We start from the raw sequence: 21720 nt of genomic DNA on the forward strand, positions 1-21720 counted from the left end.
CTATTCCACTCACACTGAAGCAGCTATTTCCCATTAGAGAAACGGCCCTCCAAACTGGAGAGGCAGAAAGGTCCTCTCGTCTAATGGAAACTAGCCTACTCACACTGAATCAGCTATTTCTCATTAGAGAAACGGCCCTCCGACCTGCAGAAGCAGAAAGGTCCCTTTGTGTAATGTGAACTAGCCCACTCACACTGAAGCACCTATTTCCCATTAGAGAAACGGCCTTCCGACCTGTAGAGGCAGAAAGGTCCTTTCGTCTAATGAGAACTAGCCCACTCACACCGAAGCAGCTATTTCCCGTTAGAGAAACAGCCCTCCGACCTGGAGAGGCAGAGAGGTCCTTTCATCTAATGGGAACTAGCCCAACCACACTGAAGCAGCTATTTCCCATTAGAGAATCTGCCCTGCGATCTGGAGAGTCAGAAAGATCCCCTCGTCTAATGGTAACTAGCCCACTCACACTGAAGCAGCTATTTCCCATTAGAGAAACGGCCCCCGACCTGGAGAGGCAGAAAGGTCCTCTCGTCTAATGGGAACTAGCCCACTCACACTGAAGCAGCTATTCCCATTAGAGAAATGGCCCTCTGACCATGAGAGGCAGAAACGTCCCCTCCTCTAATGGGAACTAGCCCACTCACACTGAAGCTGCTATTTTCCATTAGTGAAACGGCCCTTCGACCTGGAGAGGCAGAAAGGTCCCCTCGTCTAATGGGAGCTAGCCCATTCACACTAAAGCAGCTATTTCCCATTAGAGAAACGGCCCTCTAACCTGCAGTGGCAGAAAGGTCCTCTTGTCTAATGGGAACTAGCCCACTCACACTGAAGCAGCTATTTCCCATTATAGAAACGTCCCTCCGACCTGGAGACGCAGAAATGTCCCCTCGTCTAATGGGAACTAGCCCACTCACACTGAAGCAGATATTTCCCATCAGAGAAATGGCCTTCCGACCTGGAGAGGCAGAAAGGTCCCCTCGTCTAATGGGAGCTAGCCCACTCACACTGAAACAACAATTTCCCATTAGAGAAATGCCCTCTGACCTGGAGAGGCAGAAAGATCCTTTTGTCTAATGGGAACTAGCCCACTCACACTGAAGCAGCTATTTCCCATTAGAGAAACTGCCCTCTGGCCTGGAGATTCAGAAAGGTCCCCTTGTCTAATGGGAAGTAGCCCACCCACACTAAAGCAGCTATTTCCCTTTAGAGGAACGGCCCTCTGACCTGGAGAAGCAGAAAGGTCCTCTTGTCTCATGGGAACTAGACCACTCACACTGAAGCAGCTATTTCCCATTATAGAAACGTCACTCCGACCTGGAGAGACAGAAATGTCCCCTCGTCTAATGGGAACTAGCCGACTCACACTGAAGCAGCTATATCCCATTAGAGAAATGGCCCTCCGAACTGGAGAGGCAGAAAGGTCATCTTGTCTAATAGAAACTAGCCTACTCACAACAAAGCAGCTATTTCTCATTAGAGAAACGGCCCTCTGACCTGGAGAAGCAGAAAGGTCCCTTTGTATAATGGGAACTAGCCCACTCACACTGAAGCAGCTATTTCCCATTAGAGAAACGGCCCTCCGACCTGGAGAGGCAGAAAGGTCCTTTTGTCTAATGGGAACTAGCCCACCCACACTGAAGCAGCTATTTCCCATGAGAGAATCTGCCCTCCGATCTGGAGTGTCAGAAAGATCCCCTTGTCTAATGGTAACTAGCCCACTCACACTGAAGCAGCTATTTCCCATTAGAGAAACGGGCCCGACCTGGAGAGGCAGAAAGTTCCCCCTGTCTAATGGGAACTAGCCCACTCACACTGAAGCAACTATTTCCCATTAGAGAACCGGCACTCCAACCTGGAGAAGTAGAAAGGTCCTTTTCGTCTAATGGAAACTATTCCACTCACACTGAAGCAGCTATTTCCCATTAGAGAAACGGCCCTCCAAACTGGAGAGGCAGAAAGGTCCTCTCGTCTAATGGAAACTAGCCTACTCACACTGAATCAGCTATTTCTCATTAGAGAAACGGCCCTCCGACCTGCAGAAGCAGAAAGGTCCCTTTGTGTAATGTGAACTAGCCCACTCACACTGAAGCACCTATTTCCCATTAGAGAAACGGCCGTCCGACCTGGAGAGGCAGAAAGGTCCTTTTGTCTAATGGGAACTAGCCCACCCACACTGAAGCAGCTATTTCCCATTAGAGAATCTGCCCTCCGATCTGGAGAGTCAGAAAGATCTCCTTGTCTAATGGTAATTAGCCCACTCACACTGAAGCAGCTATTTCCCATTAGAGAAACGGCCCCCGACCTGGAGAGGCAGAAAGTTCCCCCTGTCTAATGGGAACTAGCCCACTCACAGTGAATCAACTATTTCCCATTAGAGAAACGGCCCTCCGATCTGGGGAGGCAGAAAGGTCCTCTCGTCTAATGGGAACTAGCCCACACACACTGAAGCAGCTATTCCCATTAGAGAAATGGCCCTCTGACCATGAGAGGCAGAAACGTCCCCTCTCTAATGGGAACTAGCCCACTCACACTGAAGCAGCTATTTTCCATTAGAGAAACGGCCCTTCGACCTGGAGAGGCAAAATGGTCCCCTCGTCTAATGGGAACTAGCCCACTCACACTGAAGCAGTTATTTCTCATTCGAGAAACGGCCCTCTGACCTGGAGAGGCAGAAAGGTCCTTCCGTCTATTGGGAGCTAGCCTATTCACACTGAAGCAGCTATTTCCCATTAGTGAAACGGCCCTCTGACCTGGAGAGGCAGAACAGGTCCTCTTGTCTAATGGGAACTAGCCCACTAACACTGAAGCAGCTATTTCCCATTAGTGAAGCGGCCCTCTGACCTGGAGAGCCAGAAACGTCCTCTCGTCTCATAGGAAGTAGACCACTCACACTGAAGCAGCTATTTCCCATTATAGAAACGTCACTCCGACCTGGCGAGGCAGAAATATCCCCTTGTCTAATGGGAACTAGCCCACTCACACTGAAGCAGCTATTTCCCTTTAGAGAAACGGCCCTCTAAACTGCAGAGACAGTAAGGTCCTCTCGTCTAATGGAAACTAGCCCACTCACACTGAAGCAGCTATTTCCCATTAGAGAAACGGCCCTCTAACCTGCAGAGGCAGAAAGGTCCTCTCGTCTAATGGGAACTAGCCCACTCACACTGAAGCAGCTATTTCCCATTAGAGAAACGGCCCTCTAACCTGCAGAGACAGAAAGGTCCTCTCGTCTAATGGGAACTAGCCCACTCACACTGAAGCAGCTATTTCCCATTAGAGAAACTGTCCTCTGGCCTGGAGAGGCAGAAAGGTCCCCTTGTCTAATGGGAACTAGCCCACCCACACTGAAGCAGCTATTTCCCTTTAGAGGAACGGCCCTCCAACCTGGAGAGGCAGAAAGGTCCTCTCGTCTCATGGGAACTAGACCACTCACACTGAAGCAGCTATTTCCCATTATAGAAACGTCCCTCCGACCTGGAGACGCAGAAATGTCCCCTCGTCTAATGGGAACTAGCCCACTCACACTGAAGCAGCTATTTCCCATCAGAGAAATGGCTCTCCGACCTGGAGAGGCAGAAAGGTCCTTTTGTCTAATGGGAACTAGCCCACTCACACTGAAGCACCTATTTCCCATCGGAGAAACGGCCTTCCGACCTGTAGAAGCAGAAAGGTCCTTTCGTCTAATGGGAACTAGCCCACTCACACTGAAGCAGCTCTTTCCCGTTAGAGAACACCCCTCCGACCTGGAGAGGCAGAAAGTTCCCCTCGTCTAATGGGAACGTGCCCACTCACACTGAAGCAGCTGTTTCTGGTTAGAGAAACGGCCCTACGACCTGGAAAGATAGAAAGGTCCCCTCGTCTAATGGGAACTAGCTCACTCACACTGAAGCAGATATTTCCCATTAGAGAAACGAACCTCCGACGTGGAGAGGCAGAGAGGTCTTTTCATCTAATGGGGACTAGCCCACTCACACTGAAGCAGCAATTTCCCATTAGAGAAACGGCCCTCTGACCTGGAGAGGCAGAAAGATCCTTTTGTCTAATGGGAACTAGCCCACTCACACTGAAGCAGCTATTTCCCATTAGAGAAACTGCCCTCTGGCCTGGAGAGGCAGAAAGGTCCCCTTGTCTAATGGGAACTAGCCCACCCACACTAAAGCAGCTATTTCCCTTTAGAGCAACGGCCCTCTGACCTGGAGAGGCAGAAAGGTCCTCTCGTCTCATAGGAACTAGACCACTCACACTGAAGCAGCTATTTCCCATTATAGAAACGTCACTCCGACCTGGAGAGGCAGAAATGTCCCCTCATCTAATGGGAACTAACCCACTCACACTGAAGCAGCTATTTTTCATCAGAGAAATGGCTCTCTGACCTGTAGAGGCAGAAAGGTCCTTTCGTCTAATGGGAACTAGCCCACTCACACTGAAACACCTATTTCCCATTGGAGAAACGGCCTTCCGGCCTGTAGAGGCAGAAAGGTCCTTTCGTCTAATGGGAACTAGCCCACTCACACTGAAGCAGCTATTTTCCGTTAGAGAAACAGCCTTCCGACCTGGAGAGGCAGAAAGGTCCCCTCATCTAATGGCAACGTGCCCATTCACACTTAAGCAGCTGTTTCCGGTTAGAGAAACGGCCCTACAACCTGGAAAGATAGAAAGGTCCCCTCGTCTAATGGGAACTAGCCCACTCACACTGAATCAGCTATTTCCCATTAGAGAAATGGCCCTCTGACCTGGAGAAGCAGAAAGGTCCCTCGTCTAATGGGAACTAACAAACTCACACTGAAGTAGCTTTTTCCCATTAGAGAAACGGCCCTCAGCACTGGAGAGGCAGAAAGGTCCTCTCCTCTAATGGAAACTAGCTTACTCACACTGAATCAGCTATTTCTCATTAGAGAAACGAACCTCCGACGTGGAAAGGCAGAGAGGTCCTTTCATCTAATGGGAACTAGCCCACTCACACTGAAGCAGCAATTTCCCATTAGAGAAACGGCCCTCTGACCTGGAGAGGCAGAAAGATCCTTTTGTCTAATGGCAACTAGCCCACTCACACTGAAGCAGCAATTTCCCATTAGAGAAACGGCCCTCTGACCTGGAGAGGCAGAAAGATCCTTTTGTCTAATGGCAACTAGCCCACTCACACTGAAGCAGCTATTTCCCATTAGAGAAACTGCCCTCTGGCCTGGAGAGGCAGAAATGTCCCCTCGTTTAATGGGAACTAGCCCACTCACACTGAAGCAGCTATTTCGCATCAGAGAAATGGCCCTCCGACCTGGAGAGGCAGAAAGGTCCTTTTGTCTAATGGGAACTAGCCCACTCACACTGAAGCACCTATTTTCCATTGGAGAAACGGCCTTCCGACCTGTAGAGGCAGAAAGGTCCTTTTGTCTAATGGGAACTAGCCCACTCACACTGAAGCAGCTCTTTCCCGTTAGAGAACACCCCTCCGAACTGGAGAGGCAGAAAGGTCCCCTCGTCTAATGGGAATGTGCCCACTCACACTGAAGCAGCTGTTTCTGGTTAGAGAAACGGCCCTACGACCTGGAAAGATAGAAAGGTCCCCTCGTCTAATGGGAACTAGCTCACTCACACTGAAGCAGATATTTCCCATTAGAGAAACAAACCTCCGACGTGGAGAGGCAGAGAGTTCCTTTCATCTAATGGGAACTAGCCCACTCACACTGAAGCAGCAATTTCTCATTAGAGAAACGGCCCTCTGACCTGGAGAGGCAGAAAGATCCTTTTGTCTAATCGGATCTAGCCCACTCACACTGAAGCAGCTATTTCCCATTAGAGAAACTGCCCTCTGGCCCGGAGAGGCAGAAAGGTCCCCTTGTCTAATGGGAAATAGCCCACCCACACTAAAGCAGCTATTTCCCTTTAGAGCAACGGCCCTTTGACCTGGAGAGGCAGAAAGGTCCTCTCGTCTCATAGGAACTAGACCACTCACACTGAAGCAGCTATTTCCCATTATAGAAACGTCACTCCGACCTGGAGAGGCAGAAATGTCCCCTCATCTAATGGGAACTAGCCCACTCACACTGAAGCAGCTATTTTCCATCAGAGAAATGGCTCTCCGACCTGTAGAGGCAGAAAGGTCCTTTCGTCTAATGGGAACTAGCCCACTCACACTGAAACACCTATTTCGCATTGGAGAAACGGCCTTCTGGCCTGTAGAGGCAGAAAGGTCCTTTCGTCTAATGGGAACTAGCCCACTCACACTGAAGCAGCTATTTCCCGTTAGAGAAATGTCACTCCGACCTGGAGAGGCAGAAATGTCCCCTCATCTAATGGGAACTAGCCCACTCACACTGAAGCAGCTATTTTCCATCAGAGAAATGGCTCTCCGACCTGTAGAGGCAGAAAGGTCCTTTCGTCTAATGGGAACTAGCCCACTCACACTGAAACACCTTTTTCCCATTGGAGAAACGGCCTTCCGGCCTGTAGAGGCAGAAAGGTCCCCTCATCTAATGGCAACGTGCCCATTCACACTGAAGCAGCTGTTTCCGGTTAGAGAAACGCCCTACGACCTGGAAAGATAGAAAGGTCCCCTCGTCTAATGGGAACTAGCCCACTCACACTGAATCAGCAATTTCCCATTAGAGAAATGGCCCTCTGACCTGGAGAAGCAGAAAGGTCCCTCGTCTAATGGGAACTAACAAACTCACACTGAAGTAGCTATTTCCCATTAGAGAAACGGCCCTCAGCACTGGAGAGGCAGAAAGGTCCTCTTGTCTAATGGAAACTAGCTTACTCACACTGAAGCAGCTATTTCTCATTAGAGAAACGAACCTCCGACGTGGAAAGGCAGAGAGGTCCTTTCATCTAATGGGAACTAGCCCACTCACACTGAAGCAGCAATTTCCCATTAGAGAAACGGCCCTCTGACCTGGAGAGGCAGAAAGATCCTTTTGTCTAATGGCAACTAGCCCACTCACACTGAAGCAGCAATTTCCCATTAGAGAAACGGCCCTCTGACCTGGAGAGGCAGAAAGATCCTTTTGTCTAATGGCAACTAGCCCACTCACACTGAAGCAGCTATTTCCCATTAGAGAAACTGCCCTCTGGCCTGGAGAGGCAGAAATGTCCCCTCGTTTAATGGGAACTAGCCCACTCACACTGAAGCAGCTATTTCGCATCAGAGAAATGGCCCTCCGACCTGGAGAGGCAGAAAGGTCCTTTTGTCTAATGGGAACTAGCCCACTCACACTGAAGCACCTATTTTCCATTGGAGAAACGGCCTTCCGACCTGTAGAGGCAGAAAGGTCCTTTTGTCTAATGGGAACTAGCCCACTCACACTGAAGCAGCTCTTTCCCGTTAGAGAACACCCCTCCGAACTGGAGAGGCAGAAAGGTCCCCTCGTCTAATGGGAATGTGCCCACTCACACTGAAGCAGCTGTTTCTGGTTAGAGAAACGGCCCTACGACCTGGAAAGATAGAAAGGTCCCCTCGTCTAATGGGAACTAGCTCACTCACACTGAAGCAGATATTTCCCATTAGAGAAACAAACCTCCGACGTGGAGAGGCAGAGAGTTCCTTTCATCTAATGGGAACTAGCCCACTCACACTGAAGCAGCAATTTCTCATTAGAGAAACGGCCCTCTGACCTGGAGAGGCAGAAAGATCCTTTTGTCTAATCGGATCTAGCCCACTCACACTGAAGCAGCTATTTCCCATTAGAGAAACTGCCCTCTGGCCCGGAGAGGCAGAAAGGTCCCCTTGTCTAATGGGAAATAGCCCACCCACACTAAAGCAGCTATTTCCCTTTAGAGCAACGGCCCTTTGACCTGGAGAGGCAGAAAGGTCCTCTCGTCTCATAGGAACTAGACCACTCACACTGAAGCAGCTATTTCCCATTATAGAAACGTCACTCCGACCTGGAGAGGCAGAAATGTCCCCTCATCTAATGGGAACTAGCCCACTCACACTGAAGCAGCTATTTTCCATCAGAGAAATGGCTCTCCGACCTGTAGAGGCAGAAAGGTCCTTTCGTCTAATGGGAACTAGCCCACTCACACTGAAACACCTATTTCGCATTGGAGAAACGGCCTTCTGGCCTGTAGAGGCAGAAAGGTCCTTTCGTCTAATGGGAACTAGCCCACTCACACTGAAGCAGCTATTTCCCGTTAGAGAAATGTCACTCCGACCTGGAGAGGCAGAAATGTCCCCTCATCTAATGGGAACTAGCCCACTCACACTGAAGCAGCTATTTTCCATCAGAGAAATGGCTCTCCGACCTGTAGAGGCAGAAAGGTCCTTTCGTCTAATGGGAACTAGCCCACTCACACTGAAACACCTTTTTCCCATTGGAGAAACGGCCTTCCGGCCTGTAGAGGCAGAAAGGTCCCCTCATCTAATGGCAACGTGCCCATTCACACTGAAGCAGCTGTTTCCGGTTAGAGAAACGCCCTACGACCTGGAAAGATAGAAAGGTCCCCTCGTCTAATGGGAACTAGCCCACTCACACTGAATCAGCAATTTCCCATTAGAGAAATGGCCCTCTGACCTGGAGAAGCAGAAAGGTCCCTCGTCTAATGGGAACTAACAAACTCACACTGAAGTAGCTATTTCCCATTAGAGAAACGGCCCTCAGCACTGGAGAGGCAGAAAGGTCCTCTTGTCTAATGGAAACTAGCTTACTCACACTGAAGCAGCTATTTCTCATTAGAGAAACGAACCTCCGACGTGGAAAGGCAGAGAGGTCCTTTCATCTAATGGGAACTAGCCCACTCACACTGAAGCAGCAATTTCCCATTAGAGAAACGGCCCTCTGACCTGGAGAGGCAGAAAGATCCTTTTGTCTAATGGCAACTAGCCCACTCACACTGAAGCAGCTATTTCCCATTAGAGAAACTGCCCTCTGGCCTGGAGAGGTAGAAAGGACCCCTTGTCTAATGGGAACTAGCCCACTCACACTAAAGCAGCTATTTCCCTTTAGAGGAACGATCCTCTGACCTGGAGAGGCAGAAAGATCCTCTCGTCTCATGGAAACTAGACCACTGACACTGAAGCAGCTATTTCCCATTATAGAGATGTCACTCTGACCTGGAGAGGCAGAAATGTCCTCTTGTGTTATGGGAACTAGCCCACTCACACTGAAGCAGCTATTTCCCATTAGAGAAACAGCCTTCCGACCTGTAGAGGCAGAAAGGTCCTTTCGTCTAATGGACCTAGCCCACTCACACTGAAGCAGCTATTTCCCATTAGAGAAACAACCTTCCGACCTGGAAAGGCAGAAAGGTCCCCTCGTCTAATGGGAACGTGCCCATTCACACTGAAGCAGCTGTTTCCGGTTAGAGAAACAGCCCTACGACCTGAAAAGATAGAAAGGTCCCCTCGTCTAATGGGAACAAGCCCACTCACACTGAATCAGCTATTTCCCATTAGAGAAATGGCCCTCTGACCTGGAGAAGCAGAAAGGTCCCCTCGTCTAATGGGAACTAGCAAACTCACACTGAAGTAGCTATTTCCCATTGGAGAAACGGCCCTCAGCACTGGAGAGGCAGAAAGGTCCTCTTGTCTAATGGAAACTAGCCTACTCACACTAAAGCAGCTTTTTCTCAACAGAGAAAAGGCCCTCTGACCTGGAGAGGCAGAAGGGTCCCCTCGTATATGGGAACTAGCGCACTCCACTGAAGCAGCTATTTCCCATTAGGGAAACGGCCTTCTGACCTGGAGAGGCAGAAAGGTCTTTTCGTCTAATGGGAATTAGCCCACCCACACTGGAGCAGCTACTTCCCATTAGAGAAACTGCCCTCCGACCAGGAGAGGCAGAAAGATCCCCTCTTCTAATGGGATCTAGCCCACTAACACTGAAGCAGCTATTTTCCATTACAGAAACGGCCCTTCGACCTGGAGAGGCAGAAAGGTCCTTTTCATCTAATGGGAACTAGCCCACTCACTCTGAAGCAGCTATTTCCCATTAGAGAAACGGCCCTCTGGCCTGGAGAGGCAGAAAGGTCCCCTTGTCTAATGGGAACTAGCCCACTCACACTGAAGCAGCTATTTCCCATTAGAGAAACGGCCCTCCAACCAGGAGAGGCAGAAAGGTCCCCTTGACCAATGGGAACTAGCCTACTCACACTGAAACAGCTATTTCTCATTAGAGAAATAGCCCACCGACCTAGAGAGAGGCAGAAGGGTCCCCTCGTATATGGGAAGTAGCCCACCCACACTGAAGCAGCTACTTCCCATTTGAGAGTCGTCCCTCCGATCGGGAGAGGCAGAAATGTCCTTTTGTCTAATGGGAACTAGCCCACTAACACTGAACCAGCTATTCCCCATTAGAGAAATGGCCCTCTGACCTGGAGAGGCAGAAAGTTCCCCTCCTCTAATGGGAACTAGACCACTCACACTGAAGCAACTATTTTCCATTAGAGAAATGGCCCTTCGACCTGGAGAGGCAGCAAGGTCTTTTTCGTCTAAAGGGAACTAGCCCACTCACACTGAAGCAGGTATTTCCCATTAGAGAAACGGCCCTCCGACCTGGAGAGGCAGAAAGGCCCTCTCGTCTCATAGGAACTAGACCACTCACTCTGAAGCAGCTATTTCCCATTATAGAAACGTCACTCCGACCTGGAGAGGTAGAAATGTCCCCTCATCTAATGGGAACTAGCCCACTCACACTGAAGCAGCTATTTTCCATCAGAGAAATGGCCCGCCCACCTTTAGAGGCAGAAAGGTCCTTTCGTCTAATGGGAACTAGCCCACTCACACTGAAACACCTATTTCCCGTTAGAGAAACAGCCTTCCGACCTGGAGAGGCAGAAATGTCCCCTCATTTAATGGGAACGTGCCCATTCACACTGAAGTAGCTATTTCCCATTGGAGAAACGGCCCTCAGCACTGGAGAGGCAGAAAGGTCCTCTTGTCTAATGGAAACTAGCTTACTCACACTGAAGCAGCTATTTCTCATTAGAGAAACGAGTCTCCGACGTGGAAAGGCAGAGAGGTCCTTTCATCTAATGGGAACTAGCCCACTCACACTGAAGCAGCTATTTCCCATTAGAGAAACTGCCTTGTAGCCTGGAGAGGCAGAAAGGACACCTTGTCTAATGGGAACTAGCCCACCCACACTAAAGCAGCTATTTCCCTTTAGAGGAACGGTCCTCTGACCTGGAGAGGCAGAAAGATCCTCTCGTCTCATGGAAACTAGACCACTGACACTGAAGCAGCTATTTCCCATTATAGAAACGTCATTCTGACCTGGAGAGGCAGAAATGTCCCCTTGTGTTATGGGAACTAGCCCACTCACCCTGAAGCAGCTATTTTCCATCAGAGAAATGGCCCTCTGACCTGGAGAGGCAGAAAGATCATTTTGTTTAATGGGAACTAGCCCACTCACACTGAAGCACCTATTTCCCATTGGAAAAACGGCCTTCCGACCTGTAGAGGCAGAAAGGTCCTTTCGTCTAATGGAACTAGCCCACTCACACTGAAGCAGCTATTTCCCATTAGAGAAACAACCTTCCGACCTGGAGAGGCAGAAAGGTCCCCTCGTCTAATGGGAACGTGCCCATTCACACTGAAGCAGCTGTTTCCGGTTAGAGAAACAGCCCTACGACCTGAAAAGATAGAAAGGTCCCTTCGTCTAATGGGAACAAGCCCACTCACACTGAATCAGCTATTTCCCATTAGAGAAATGGCCCTCTGACCTGGAGAAGCAGAAAGGTCCCCTCGTATATGGGAACTAGCCCACTCCACTGAAGAAGCTATTTCCCATTAGGGAAACAGCCTTCTGACCTGGAGAGGCAGAAAGGTCTTTTCGTCTAATGGGAATTAGCCCACCCACACTGAAGCAGCTACTTCCCATTAGCGAAACTGCCCTCCGACCAGGAGAGGCTGAAAGATCCCCTCTTCTAATGGGATCTAGCCCACTCACACTGAAGCAGCTATTTCCCATTAGAGAAATGGCCCTCTGACCTGGAGAGGCAGAAAGGTCACCTCGTCTAATGGGAACTAGCAAACTCCCACTGAAGTAGCTATTTCCAATTAGAGAAACAACCCTCCGAAGTGGAGAGGCAGAAAGGTCCTCTCGTCTAATGGAAACTAGCCTACTCACACTGAAGCAGCTATTTCCCATTAGAGAAAAGGCCCTCCGATCGGGAGATGCAGAAAGGTTCTCTCGTCTAATGGGAACTAGCCCATTCACACTGAACCAGCTATTCCCCATTAGAGAAATGTCCCTCTGACCTGGAGAGGCAATAATCTCCACTCCTCTAATGGTAACTCGACCACTCACACTGAAGCAGCTATTTTCCATTACAGAAACGGCCCTTCGACCTGGAGAGGCAGAAAGGTCCTTTTCATCTAATGGGAACTAGCCCACTCACTCTGAAGCAGCTATTTCCCATTAGAGAAACGGCCCTCCGACCTGGAGAGGCAGAAAGGTCCCCTTGTCCAATGGAAACTAGCCCACTCACACTGAAGCAGCTATTTCCCATTAGAGAAACGGCCCTCAAACCTGGAGAGGCAGAAAGGTCCCCTTGACCAATGGGAACTAGCCTACCCACACTGAAACAGCTATTTCTCATTAGAGAAACGGCCCACCGACCTAGAGAGAGGCAGAAGGGTCCCCTCGTATATGGGAACTAGCCCACTCACACTGAAGCAGCTATTTCCCATTAGAGAAACGTCCCTCCGACCTGGAGAGGCAGAAAGGTCTTTTCGTCTAATGGGAACTAGCCCACCCACACTGAAGCAGCTACTTCCCATTAGAGAGTCGGCCCTCTGATCGGGAGAGGCAGAAATGTCCTTTCGTATAATGGGAACTAGCCCACTCACACTGAACTAGCTATTCCCCATTAGAGAAATGGCCCTCTGACCTGGAGAGGCAGAAGGTTCCCCTCCTCTAATGGGAACTAGACCACTCACACTGAAGCAACTATTTTCCATTAGAGAAATGGCCCTTCGACCTGGAGAGGCAGAAAGGTCCTTTTCGTCTAAAGGGAACTAGCCCACTCACACTGAAGCAGCTATTTCCCATTATAGAAACGTCACTCCGACCTGGAGAGGCAGAAATGTCCCCTCATCTAATGGGAACTAGCCCACTCACACTGAAGCAGCTATTTTCCATCAGAGAAATGGCCCGCCGACCTTTAGAGGCAGAAAGGTCCTTTCGTCTAATGGGAACTAGCCCACTCACACTGAAACACCTATTTCCCGTTAGAGAAACAGCCTTCCGACCTGGAGAGGCAGAAAAGTCCCCTCATCTAATGGGAACGTGCCCATTCACACTGAAGCAGCTGTTTCCGGTTAGAGAAACGGCCCTACGACCTGGAAAGATAGAAAGGTCCCCTCGTCTAATGGGAACTAGCCCACTCACACTGAATCAGCTATTTCCCATTAGAGAAATGGCACTCTGACCTGGAGAAGTGGAAAGGTCCCTCGTCTAATGGGAACTAGCAAACTCACACTGAAGTAGCTATTTCCCATTAGAGAAACGGCCCTCAGCACTGGAGAGGCAGAAAGGTCCTCTTGTCTAATGGAAACTAGCTTACTCACACTGAAGCAGCTATTTCTCATTAGAGAAACGAGTCTCCGACGTGGAAGGGCAGAGAGGTCCTTTCATCTAATGGGAAGTAGCCCACTCACACTTAAGCAGCTATTTCCCATTAGAGAAACTGCCCTCTAGCCTGGAGAGGCAGAAAGGACACCTTGTCTAATGGGAACTAGCCCACCCACACTAAAGCAGCTATTTCCCTTTAGAGGAACGGTCCTCTGACCTGGAGAGGCAAAAAGATCCTCTCGTCTCATGGAAACTAGACCACTGACACTGAAGCAGCTATTTCCCATTATAGAAACGTCACTCTGACCTGGAGAGGCAGAAATGTCCCCTTGTGTTATGGGAACTAGCCCACTCACACTGAAGCAGCTATTTTCCATCAGAGAAATGGCCCTCTGACCTGGAGAGGCAGAAAGGTCATTTTGTTTAATGGGAACTAGCCCACTCACACTGAAGCACCTATTTCCCATTGGAAAAACGGCCTTCCGACCTGTAGAGGCAGAAAGGTCCTTTCGTCTAATGGAACTAGCCCACTCACATTGAAGCAGCTATTTCCCATTAGAGAAACAACCTTCCGACCTGGAGAGGCAGAAAGGTCCCCTCGTCTAATGGGAACGTGCCCATTCACACTGAAGCAGCTGTTTCCGGTTCGAGAAACAGCCCTACGACCTGAAAAGATAGAAAGGTCCCTTCGTCTAATGGGAACAAGCCCACTCACACTGAATCAGCTATTTCCCATTAGAGAAATGGCCCTCTGACCTGGAGAAGCAGAAAGGTCCCCTCGTCTAATGGGAACTAGCAAACTCACACTGAAGTAGCTATTTCCCATTAGAGAAACGGCCCTCAGCACTGGAGAGCAGAAAGGTCCTCTTGTCTAATCGAAACTAGCCTACTCACACTGAAGCAGCTATTTCTCATCAGAGAAACGGCCCTCCGACCTGGAGAGGCAGAAGGGTCCCCTCGTATATGGGAACTAGCCCACTCCACTGAAGCAGCTATTTCCCATTAGGGAAACAGCCTTCTGACTTGGAGAGGCAGAAAGGTCTTTTCGTCTAATGGGAATTAGCCCACCCACACTGAAGTAGCTACTTCCCATTAGAGAAACTGCCCTCTGACCTGGAGAGGCAGAAAGGTCACCTCGTCTAATGGGAACTAGCAAACTCCCACTGAAGTAGCTATTTCCAATTAGAGAAACAGCCCTCCGAAGTGGAGAGGCAGAAAGGTCCTCTCGTCTAATGGAAACTAGCCTACTCACACTGAAGCAGCTATTTCCCATTAGAGAAAAGGCCCTCCGATCGGGAGAGGCAGAAAGGTTCTCTCGTCTAATGGGAACTAGCCCATTCACACTGAACCAGCTATTCCCCATTAGAGAAATGTCCCTCTGACCTGGAGAGGCAATAATCTCCCCTCCTCTAATGGTAACTCGACCACTCACACTGAAGCAGCTATTTTCCATTACAGAAACGGCCCTTCGACCTGGAGAGGCAGAAAGGTCCTTTTCATCTAATGGGAACTAGCCCACTCACTCTGAAGCAGCTATTTCCCATTAGAGAAACGGCCCTCCGACCTGGAGAGGCAGAAAGGTCCCCTTGTCCAATGGAAACTAGCCCACTCACACTGAAGCAGCTATTTCCCATTAGAGAAACGGCCCTCCAACCTGGAGAGGCAGAAAGGTCCCCTTGACCAATGGGAACTAGCCTACTCACACTGAAACAGCTATTTCTCATTAGAGAAACGGCCCACAGACCTAGAGAGAGGCAGAAGGGTCCCCTCGTATATGGGAACTAGCCCACTCACACTGAAGCAGCTATTTCCCATTAGAGAAACGTCCCTCTGACCTGGAGAGGCAGAAAGGTCTTTTCGTCTAATGGGAACTAGCCCACCCACACTGAAGCAGCTACTTCCCATTAGAGAGTCGGCCCTCCGATCGGGAGAGGCAGAAATGTCCTTTCGTATAATGGGAACTAGCCCACTCACACTGAACTAGCTATTCCCCATTAGAGAAATGGCCCTCTGACCTGGAGAGGCAGAAAGGTCCCCTTGACCAATGGGAACTAGCCCACTCACACTGAAGCAACTATTTTCCATTAGAGAAATGGCCCTTCGACCTGGAGAGGCAGAAAGGTCCTTTTCGTCTAAAGGGAACTAGCCCACTCACACTGAAGCAGTTATTTCCCATCAGAGAAACGGCCCTCCGACCTGGAGAGGCAGAAAGGTCCCCTTTTCCAATGGGAACTAGCCCACTCACACTGAAGCAGTTATTTCCCATTAGAGAAACGGCCCTCCGACCTGGAGAGGCAGAAAGGTCCTTCCGTCTATTGGGAGCTAGTCTACTCACACTGAAGCAGCTATTTCCCATTATAGAAACGGCCTTCCGACCTGGAAAGGCAGAAAGGTCCCCTTGTCTAATGGGAACAAGCCCACTCACACTGAAGCATGTATTTTCCATTAGAGAAACGGCCCTTCGACCTGGAGAGGCAAAAAAGTCCCCTCGTCTAATGGGAGGTAGCCCACTCACACTGAAGCAGCTGTTTCCCATTAGAGAAACGGCCCTCTGACCTAGAGAGGCAGAAAGGTCTCCTCGTCTAATGGGAACGTGCCCATTCACACTGAAGCAGCTGTTTCCGGTTAGAGAAACAGCCCTACGACCTGAAAAGATAGAAAGGTCCCCTTGTCTAATGGGAACAAGCCCACTCACACTGAATCAGCTATTTCCCATTAGAGAAATGGCCCACTGACCTGGAGAAGCAGAAAGGTCCCCTCGTCTAATGGGAACTAGCAAACACACACTGAAGTAGCTATTTCCCATTAGAGAAACGGCCCTCAGCACTGGAGAGGCAGAAAGGTCCTCTTGTCTAATGGAAACTAGCCCACTCCACTGAAGCAGCTATTTCCCATTAGGGAAACGGCCTTCTGACCTGGAGAGGCAGAAAGATCCCCTCTTCTAATGGGATATAGCCCACTCACACTGAAGCAGCTATTTCCCATTAGAGAAATGGCCCTCTGACCTGGAGAGGCAGAAAGGTCCTTCCGTCTATTGGGAGCTAGTCTACTCACACTGAAGCAGCTATTTCCCATTATAGAAACGGCCTTCCGACCTGGAAAGGCAGAAAGGTCCCCTCGTCTAATGGGAACGGGCCCACTCACACTGAAGCTGTTATTTCTCATTAGAGAAACGGCCCTCTGACCTGGAGAGGCAGAAAGGTCCTTCCGTCTATTGGGAGCTAGTCTACTCACACTGAAGCAGCTATTTCCCATTATAGAAACGGCCTTCCGACCTGGAAAGGCAGAAAGGTCCCCTCGTCTAATGGGAACGAGCCCACTCACACTGAAGCATGTTTTTTCCATTAGAGAAACGGCCCTCCGACCTAGAGAGGCAGAAAGGTCACCCCGTCCAATGGGAACTAGCCCACTCACAGCGAAGCAGTTATTTCCCATTAGAGAAACGGCCCTCCGATCTGGAGAGGCAGAAAGGTTCTCTCGTCTAATGGGAACGTGCCCTCTCCACTGAAGCAGCTATTTCCCATTAGAGAAACGGCCTTCCGACCTGGAGAGGCAGAAAGGTCTTTTCGTCTAATGGGAACTAGCCCACCCAGACTGAAGCAGCTACTCCCCATTAGAGAAACTGCCCTCCGACCAGGAGAGGCAGAAAGATCCCCTCTTCTAATGGGATCTAGCCCACTCACACTGAAGCAGCTATTTCGCATTAGAGAAATGGCCCTCTGACCTGGAGAGGCAGAAAGGTCCTTCCATCTATTGGGAGCTAGTCTACTCACACTGAAGCAGCTATTTCCCATTATAGAAACGGCCTTCCGACCTGGAAAGGCAGAAAGGTCCCCTCGTCTAATGGGAACGGGCCCACTCACACTGAAGCTGTTATTTCTCATTAGAGAAACGGCCCTCCGACCTGGAGAGGCAGAAAGGTCCTTCCGTCTATTGGGAGCTAGTCTACTCACACTGAAGCAGCTATTTCCCATTATAGAAACAGCCTTCCGACCTGGAAAGGCAGAAAGGTCCCCTCGTCTAATGGGAACGAGCCCACTCACACTGAAGCATGTTTTTTCCATTAGAGAAACGGCCCTCCGACCTAGAGAGGCAGAAAGGTCACCCCGTCCAATGGGAACTAGCCCACTCACAGCGAAGCAGTTATTTCCCATTAGAGAAACGGCCCTCCGATCTGGAGAGGCAGAAAGGTTCTCTCGTCTAATGGGAACGTGCCCTCTCCACTGAAGCAGCTATTTCCCATTAGAGAAACGGCCTTCCGACCTGGAGAGGCAGAAAGGTCTTTTCGTCTAATGGGAACTAGCCCACCCAGACTGAAGCAGCTACTCCCCATTAGAGAAACTGCCCTCCGACCAGGAGAGGCAGAAAGATCCCCTCTTCTAATGGGATCTAGCCCACTCACACTGAAGCAGCTATTTCCCATTAGAGAAATGGCCCTCTGACCTGGAGAGGCAGAAAGGTCACCTTGTCTAATGGGAACTAGCAAACTCCCACTGAAGTAGCTATTTCCAATTAGAGAAAGGGCCCTACGAACTGGAGAGGCAGAAAGGTCCTCTCGTCTAATGGAAACTAGCCTACTCACACTGAAGCAGCTATTTCCCATTAGAGAAACAGCCCTCCGATCGGGAGAGGCAGAAAGGTCCTCTAGTCTAAAGGGAACTAGCCCACTCACACTGAACCAGCTATTCCCCATTAGAGAAATGGCCCTCTGACCTGGAGAGGCAATAATCTCCCCTCCTCTAATGGGAACTAGACCACTCACACTGAATCAGCTATTTTCCATTAGAGAAACGGCCCTTCGACCTGGAGAGGCAGAAAGGTCCTTTTCATCTAATGGGAACTAGCCCACTCACTCTGAAGCAGCTATTTCCCATTAGAGAAACGGCCCTCCGACCTGGAGAGGCAGAAAGATCCCCTTGTCCAATGGGAACTAGCCCACTCACACTGAAGCAGCTATTTCCCATTAGAGAAACGGCTCTCCAACCTGGAGAGGCAGAAAGGTCTCCTTGACCAATGGGAACTAGCCTACTCACCCTGAACCAGCTATTTCTCATTAGAGAAACGGCCCTCCGACCTAGAGAGAGGCAAAAGGGTCCCCTCGTATATGGGAACTAGCCCACTCACACTGAAGCAGCTATTTCCCATTAGAGAAACGTCAATCTCTACCTGGAGAGGCAGAAAGGTCTTTTCATCTAATGGGAACTAGCCCACCCACACTGAAGCAGCTACTTCCCATTAGAGAAACGGCCCTCCGATCGGGAGAGGCAGAAATGTCCTCTTGTCTAAAGGGAACTAGCGCACTCACACTGAACCAGCTACTTCCCATTAGAGAAATGGCCCTCTGACCTGGAGAGGCAGAAAGTTCCCCTCCTCTAATGGGAACTAGACCACTCACACTGAAGCTACTATTTTCCATTAGAGAAATGGCCCTTCGACCTGGAGAGGCAAAAAGGTCCCCCTGTCTAATGGGAACGAGCCCACTCACACTGAAGCAGGTATTTCCCATTAGAGAAACGGCCGTCCGACCTGGAGAGGCAGAAAGGTCCTTGCGTCTATTGGGAGCTAGCCTACTCACACTGAAGCAGCTATTTCCCATCAGAGAAACGGCCTTCCGACCTGGAAAGGAAGAAAGGTCCGCTCGTCTAATGGGAACTAGCCCACTCACACTGAAGCAGCTATTTCCCATTAGAGAAACAGCGCTCCGACGTGGAAAGGCAGAAAGGTCCTTTCATCTAATGGGAACTAGCCCACCCACACTGAAGCAGCTATTTCCCATTAGAGAAACGGCCCTCTGACCAGGAGAGGCAAAAAGGTCCCCTTGTCCAATGGAAACTAGCCCACTCACACTGAAGCAGCTATTTGCCATTAGAGAAACGGCCCTCCAACCTGGAGAGGCAGAAAGGTCCCCCTGACCAATGGGAACTAGCCCACTCACACTGAAGCAGCTATTTCCCATTAGAGAAACTGCCCTCTGGCCTGGAGAGACAGAAAGGTCCACTTGTCTAATGGGAACTAGCCCACCCACACTAAAGCAGCTATTTCCCTTTAGAGGAACGGTCCTCTGACCTGGAGAGGCAGAAAGGTCCTCTCGTCTCATGGGAACTAGACCACTGACACTGAAGCAGCTATTTCCCATTATAGAAACGTCACTCTGACCTGGAGAGGCAGAAATGTCCCCTCGTCTTATGGGAACTAGCCCACTCACACTGAAGCAGCTATTTTCCATCAGAGAAATGGCCCTCCGACCTGGAGAGGCAGAAAGGTCCTTTTGTCTAATGGGAACTATCCCACTCACACTGAAGCAACTATTTTCCATTAGAGAAACGGCCCTTCAACCTGGAGAGGCAGAAAGGTCCTTTTCGTCTAATGGGAACTAGCCCACTCACACTGAAGCAGGTATTTCCCATTAGAGAAACGGCCCTCCGACCTGGAGAGGCAGAAAGGTCCTTCCGTCTATTGGGAGCTAGTCTACTCACACTGAAGCAGCTATTTCCCATCAGAGAAACGGCCTTCCGACCTGGAAAGGCAGAAAGGTCCGCTCATCTAATGGGAACTAGCCCACTCACACTGAAGCAGCTATTTCCCATTAGAGAAACGGCCCTCCAACGTGGAAAGGCAGAAAGGTCCTTTCATCTAATGGGAACTAGCCCACCCACACTGAAGCAGCTATTTCCCATTAGAGAAACGGCCCTCTGACTAGGAGAGGCAAAAGGTCCCCTTGTCCAATGGAAACTAGCCCACTCACACTGAAGCAGCTATTTCCCATTAGAGAAACGGCCCTCCAACCTGGAGAGGCAGAAAGGTCCCCTTGACCAATGGGAACTAGCCCACTCACACTGAAGCAGCTATTTCCCATTAGAGAAACTGCCCTCTGGCCTGGAGAGGCAGAAAGGTCCACTTGTCTAATGGGAACTAGCCCACCCACACTAAAGCAGCTATTTCCCTTTAGAGGAACGGTCCTCTGACCTGGAGAGGCAGAAAGGTCCTCTCGTCTCATGGGAACTAGGCCACTGACACTGAAGCAGCTATTTCCCATTATAGAAACGTCACTCTGACCTGGAGAGGCAGAAATGTCCCCTCGTCTTATGGGAACTAGCCCACTCACACTGAAGCAGCTATTTTCCATCAGAGAAATGGCCCTCCGACCTGGAGAGGCAGAAAGGTCCTTTTGTCTAATGGGAACTAGCCCACTCACACTGAAGCAACTATTTCCCATTGGCGAAATGGCCTTCCGACCTGTAGAGGCAGAAAGGTCCTTTGGTCTAATGTGAACTAGCCCACTCACACTGAAGCAGCTATTTCCCATTAGAGAAACAACCTTCCGACCTCGAGAGGCAGAAAGGTCCCCTCGTCTAATGGGAACGTGCCCATTCACACTGAAGCAGCTGTTTCCGGTTAGAGAAACAGCCCTACGACCTGAAAAGATAGAAAGGTCGCCTCGTCTAATGGGAACTAGCCCACTCACACTGAATCAGCTATTTCCCATTAGAGAAATGGCCCTCTGACCTGCAGAAGCAGAAAGGTCCCCTTGTCTAATGAGAACTAGCAAACTCACACTGAAGTAGTTATTTCCCATTAGAGGAACGGTCCTCAGCACTGGAGAGGCAGAAAGGTCCTCTTGTCTAATGGAAACTAGCCTACTCACACTGAAGCAGCTATTTTTCATTAGAGAAATGGCCCTCCGACCTGGAGAGGCAGAAGGGTCCCCTCGTATATGGGAACTAGCCCACCCACACTGAAGCAGCTTCTTCCCATTAGAGAAACTGCCCTCTGATCAGGAGAGGCAGAAAGATGCCCTCTTCTAATGGGATCTAACCCACTCACACTGAAGTAGCTATTTCCCATTAGAGAAATGGCCCTCTGACCTGTAGAGGCCGAAAGGTCACCTCGTTTAATGGGAACTAGCAAACTCCCACTGAAGTAGCTATTTCCAATTAGAGAAACGGCCCTCCGAACTGGAGAGGCAGAAAGGTCCTCTCGTCTAATGGAAGCTAGCCTACTCACACTGAAGCAGCTATTTCCCAATCGAGAAAAGGCCCTCTGATCGGGAGAGGCAGAAAGGTCCTCTCGTCTAATGGGAACGTGCCCACTCACACTGAACCAGCTATTCCCCATTAGAGAAATGGCCCTCTGACCTGGAGAGGCAATAATATCCCCTCCTCTAATAGGAACTAGACCACTCACACTGAAGCAGCAATTTTCCATTACAGAAACGGCC

Source organism: Ambystoma mexicanum, chromosome 3q (genome assembly GCF_040938575.1).
Source record: "Ambystoma mexicanum isolate Mex_15411 chromosome 3q, UKY_AmexF1_1, whole genome shotgun sequence".
NCBI lineage: Eukaryota > Metazoa > Chordata > Amphibia > Caudata > Ambystomatidae > Ambystoma > Ambystoma mexicanum.